Here is a 6,292-nt window from a genome sequence, read left to right on the forward strand (position 1 = left end):
CAACCAGTCTTGAAGACAGAAGAAGTACAGACTGGTCTTTTATGATTGTGCTTTTTAGAACAATGGGAAAGATTATCAAAATGCAAGTGGATGACAACTTGCATAGAATGAATCACCCAAGTGAGAGACAAAAATGATTCAGGAAAAGGAGGTTTTAAGACTTGTATAGAAAGGAAGAATGGATGGATTGTGAGTCCTGGACTGCCAGAAAGCATTTGACACTATCCCTTTAGGAGACTGGTGAAAAAACTTGATCAGACAAAAATGAATTAGAGGAAGACAGTATTAGTGGACAGATATCACTATAGTCGAAGGTAAGAAAGGATGCTTGTTAGAGAAGACTTCTCAAAATGGGTTGGGCCTACAAGTCGGGTGCTGTTATTGATTTATGTAAAAATAGGACTTGCCAGAAGGACTGGACATTTACGGAATCCTGTTGGACAAGTCTAATTTCAGCCTTTTTCCCCCCCGCACCCCATCTTTAAACCCCAGAAGTTGCATGGGTTGACCTTCAGCAGCCATGTATCTGACCAATTATGGAGTTTGTTGAAGTCCCATTGCAAGCTGATGCAATCCTGACCCCTTATTTGTCTCCCTCGAGACTATAAGATCATCCACAAATATCAGGTATGAATCTGACCCTTTTGTCAAGCTTTAACATAAGTATAATGGTGGCCTAACCGTATATGGAATGAGATCCTTCTGTAGCCTAACTAGATATGGAAGGAGAGCCTCCTATAACCTAAATGTATATGGAACGAGATCCTCCTATAGCCTAACTATGTATGGAACGAGATCCTTCTGTAGCCTAACTATATATGGAACGAGATCCTTCTGTAGCCTAAATATATATGGATCAAGATCCTCCTGTAGCCTAACTGTATGTGCGATGAGATCCTTCTGTAGCCTAACTATATATGGAACGAGATCCTCCTGTAGCCAAAATATATATGGAACGAGATCCTCCTGTAACCTAAATATATATGGAATGATATCCTTCTGTAGCCTAACTATATATGGAACGAGATCCTCCTGTAGCCTAACTGCACATGGAAAGATCCTTCTGTAGCCTAACTATATATGGAGTGAGATCCTTATGTAGCCTAACTATATATGGAACAATCCTTTTATGAGACCGGCAACCATTTTGATAGATAATGTATATATGATATATGATAATGTTTTTGTGTTTGATGATACAAACTAACATGCTTTTGTAAGAAGAGAAAAATTCATAATAGATTCATTTATTTATTTATTTTATTATACTTTGTCGCTGTTTCCTGCATTAGCAAGGTAGCGCAAGGAAACAGACGAAAGAATGGCCCAACCCACCCACATACACATGTATATACACACACGTACATATACATACGTATACATCTCCAATGTATACATATATATACACATACACAGACATATACACATATACACATGTACATAATTCATACTTGCTGCCTTTGTTCATTCCCGTCGCCACCCTGCCACACATGAAATGACAGCCCCTCCCCCTTACGCACACGAGGTAGCACTAGGAAAAGACAACAAAAGCTACATTCATTCACACTCAGTCTCTAGCTGTCGTGTATAATGCACCGAAACCACAGCTCTCTTTCCACATCCAGGCCCCACAAAACTTTCCATGGCTTACCCCAGATGCTTCACATGCCCTGGTTCACTTCATTGACATCACATCTACCCAGTATACCACATCGTTCCAATTCACTCTATTACTTGCACACCTTTCACCCTCCTGCATGTTCAGGCCCCAATCACTCAAAATCTTTTTCACTCCATCTTTCCACCTCCAATTTGGTCTCCCACTTCTCATTCCCTCCACCTCTGACACATATATCCTCTTTGTTAATCTTTCCTCACTCATTCTCTCCATTGTGACCAAATCATTTCAAAACACCCTCTTCTGCTCTCTCATCCATACACTTTATATTACTACACATCTCTCTTACCCTTTCATTACTTAATCAAACCACCTCACACCACATATTGTCCTCAAACATCTCATTTCCAACACATCCACCCTCCTCTGCACAACCCTATCTATAGCCCATGCCTTGCAACCATATAAAATTGTTGGAACCACTATTCATTCAAACATACCCATTTTTGCTTTCCGAGATAATGTTCTCACCTTCCACTCATTCTTCAACGCTCCCAGAACTTTCGCCCCCTCCCACACCCTGTGACTCACTTCTGCTTTCATGGTTCCATCCGCAGCCAAATCCACTCCCAGATATCTAAAACACTTCACTTCCTCCAGTCTTTCTCCATTCAAACTTACCTCCCAATTGACTTGTCCCTCAACCCTACTGTACCTAATAACCTTGCTCTTATTCACATTTATTTTCATCTTTCTTCTCTCACACACTTTACCAAACTCAGTCACCAGCTTCTGCAGTTTCTCACCCGAATCAACCACCAGCACTGTATCATTAGTGAATAACAACTGACTCACTTCCCAAGCCCTCTCATCCACAACAGACTGCATACTTGCCTCTCTCTCCAAAACTCTTGCATTCACCTCCCTAACAAAGCCATCCATGAACAAATTAAACAACCATAGAGACATCACGCACCCCTGCCGCAAACCGACATTCGCTGAGAACCAATCACTTTCCTCTCTTCCTACTCGTACACGTGCCATACATCCTCTATAAAAACTTTTCACTGCTTCCAGCAACTTGCCTCCCACATCATATATTCTTAATACCTTCCACAGAGCGTCTCTATCAACTCTTATCATATGCCTTTTCCAGATCCATAAATGCTACATACGAATCCATTTGTTTTTCTAAGTATTTCTCACATACATTCTTCAAAGCAAACACCCGATCCACACATCCTCTACCACTTCTGAAACCACACTGCTCTTCCCCAATCTGATGCTCTGTACATGCCTTCACCCTCTCAATCAATACCCTCCCATATGATATCCCAAGAATACTCAATAAACTTGTACATCTGTAGTTTGAATACTCACCCTTATTCCCTTTGCCTTTGTACAGTGGCACTATGCATGCATTCCACCATTCCTCAGGTACCTCACCATGAGTCATACATAAGTAAATATCTTTACCAACCAGTCAACAACACAGTCACCCCCTTTTTTGATAAATTCCACTGCAATACCATCCAAACCCGCCGCCTTGCCGGCTTTCATCTTCCACAAAGCTTTCACTACCTCTTCTCTGTTTACCAAATAATTTTCCCTAACCCTCTCACTTTGCACACCACCTCGACCAATACACCCTATATCTGCCACTCTATCATCAAACACATTCAACAAACCTTCAAAATACTCTCCATCTCCTTCTCACATCACCACTACTTGTTGTCACCTCCCCACTAGCCCCCTTCACTGATATATATATATATATATATATATATATATATATATATATATATATATATATATATATATATATATATATATATATTTTTTTTTTTTTATACTATTCGCCATTTCCCGCGTTAGCGAGGTAGCGTTAAGAACAGAGGACCGGCCTTTGTGGGAATATCCTCACCTGGCCCCCTTCTCTGTTCCTTGTTTTAGAAATAAAGAAAAAAAAAAATGAGAGGGGAGGATTTCCAGCCACCCGCTCCATCCCTTTTAGTCGCCTTCTACAACACGCAGGGAATACGTGGGAAGTATTCTTTCTCCCCTATCCCCAGGGGTGCCTAAATGTGTGTGGATGTAACCAAGATGTGAAAAAAGGAGAGATAGGTAGTATGTTTGAGGAAAGGAACCTGGATGTTTTGGCTCTGAGTGAAACGAAGCTCAAGGGTAAAGGGGAAGAGTGGTTTGGGAATGTCTGGGGAGTAAAGTCAGGGGTTAGTGAGAGGACAAGAGCAAGGGAAGGAGTAGCAATACTCCTGAAACAGGAGTTGTGGGAGTATGTGATAGAATGTAAGAAAGTAAATTCTCGATTAATATGGGTAAAACTGAAAGTTGATGGAGAGAGGTGGGTGATTATTGGTGCATATGCACCCGGGCATGAGAAGAAAGATCATGAGAGGCAAGTGTTTTGGGAGCAGCTGAATGAGTGTGTTAGTGGTTTTGATGCACGAGACCGGGTTATAGTGATGGGTGATTTGAATGCAAAGGTGAGTAATGTGGCAGTTGAGGGAATAATTGGTATACATGGGGTGTTCAGTGTTGTAAATGGAAATGGTGAAGAGCTTGTAGATTTATGTGCTGAAAAAGGACTGATGATTGGGAATACCTGGTTTAAAAAGTGCGATATACATAAGTATACTTATGTAAGTAGGAGAGATGGCCAGAGGGCGTTATTGGATTACGTGTTAATTGACAGGCGTGCGAAAGAGAGACTTTTGGATGTTAATGTGCTGAGAGGTGCAACTGGAGGGATGTCTGATCATTATCTTGTGGAGGCTAAGGTGAAGATTTGTATGGGTTTTCGGAAAAGAAGAGTGAATGTTGGGGTGAAGAGGGTGGTGAGAGTAAGTGAGCTTGGGAAGGAGACCTGTGTGAGGAAGTACCAGGAGAGACTGAGTACAGAATGGAAAAAGGTGAGAGCAATGGAAGTAAGGGGAGTGGGGGAGGAATGGGATGTATTTAGGGAATCAGTGATGGATTGCGCAAAAGATGCTTGTGGCATGAGAAGAGTGGGAGGTGGGTTGATTAGAAAGGGTAGTGAGTGGTGGGATGAAGAAGTAAGAGTATTAGTGAAAGAGAAGAGAGAGGCATTTGGACGATTTTTGCAGGGAAAAAATGCAATTGAGTGGGAGATGTATAAAAGAAAGAGACAGGAGGTCAAGAGAAAGGTGCAAGAGGTGAAAAAAAGGGCAAATGAGAGTTGGGGTGAGAGAGTATCATTAAATTTTAGGGAGAATAAAAAGATGTTCTGGAAGGAGGTAAATAAAGTGCGTAAGACAAGGGAGCAAATGGGAACTTCAGTGAAGGGCGCAAATGGGGAGGTGATAACAAGTAGTGGTGATGTGAGAAGGATATGGAGTGAGTATTTTGAAGGTTTGTTGAATGTGTTTGATGATAGAGTGGCAGATATAGGGTGTTTTGGTCGAGGTGGTGTGCAAAGTGAGAGGGTTAGGGAAAATGATTTGTTAAACAGAGAAGAGGTAGTGAAAGCTTTGCGGAAGATGAAAGCCGGCAAGGCAGCAGGTTTGGATGGTATTGCAGTGGAATTTATTAAAAAAGGGGGTGACTGTATTGTTGACTGGTTGGTAAGGTTATTTAATGTATGTATGACTCATGGTGAGGTGCCTGAGGATTGGCAGAATGCGTGCATAGTGCCATTGTACAAAGGCAAAGGGGATAAGAGTGAGTGCTCAAATTACAGAGGTATAAGTTTGTTGAGTATTCCTGGTAAATTATATGGGAGGGTATTGATTGAGAGGGTGAAGGCATGTACAGAGCATCAGATTGGGGAAGAGCAGTGTGGTTTCAGAAGTGGTAGAGGATGTGTGGATCAGGTGTTTGCTTTGAAGAATGTATGTGAGAAATACTTAGAAAAGCAAATGGATTTGTATGTAGCATTTATGGATCTGGAGAAGGCATATGATAGAGTTGATAGAGATGCTCTGGGGAAGGTATTAAGAATATATGGTGTGGGAGGCAAGTTGTTAGAAGCAGTGAAAAGTTTTTATCGAGGATGTAAGGCATGTGTACGTGTAGGAAGAGAGGAAAGTGATTGGTTCTCAGTGAATGTAGGTTTGCGGCAGGGGTGTGTGATGTCTCCATGGTTGTTTAATTTGTTTATGGATGGGGTTGTTAGGGAGGTAAATGCAAGAGTCTGGAAAGAGGGGCAAGTATGAAGTCTGTTGGGGATGAGAGAGCTTGGGAAGTGAGTCAGTTGTTGTTCGCTGATGATACAGCGCTGGTGGCTGATTCATGTGAGAAACTGCAGAAGCTGGTGACTGAGTTTGGTAAAGTGTGTGGAAGAAGAAAGTTAAGAGTAAATGTGAATAAGAGCAAGGTTATTAGGTACAGTAGGGTTGAGGGTCAAGTCAATTGGGAGGTGAGTTTGAATGGAGAAAAACTGGAGGAAGTGAAGTGTTTTAGATATCTGGGAGTGGATCTGGCAGCGGATGGAAACATGGAAGCGGAAGTGGATCATAGGGTGGGGGAGGGGACGAAAATTCTGGGGGCCTTGAAGAATGTGTGGAAGTCGAGAACATTATCTCGGAAAGCAAAAATGGGTATGTTTGAAGGAATAGTGGTTCCAACAATGTTGTATGGTTGCGAGGCGTGGGCTATGGATAGAGTTGTGCGCAGGAGGATGGATGTGCTGGAAAT

The sequence above is a fragment of the Panulirus ornatus genome, chromosome 72, assembly GCF_036320965.1.
Source record: "Panulirus ornatus isolate Po-2019 chromosome 72, ASM3632096v1, whole genome shotgun sequence".
Taxonomy (NCBI): Eukaryota; Metazoa; Arthropoda; class Malacostraca; order Decapoda; family Palinuridae; genus Panulirus; species Panulirus ornatus.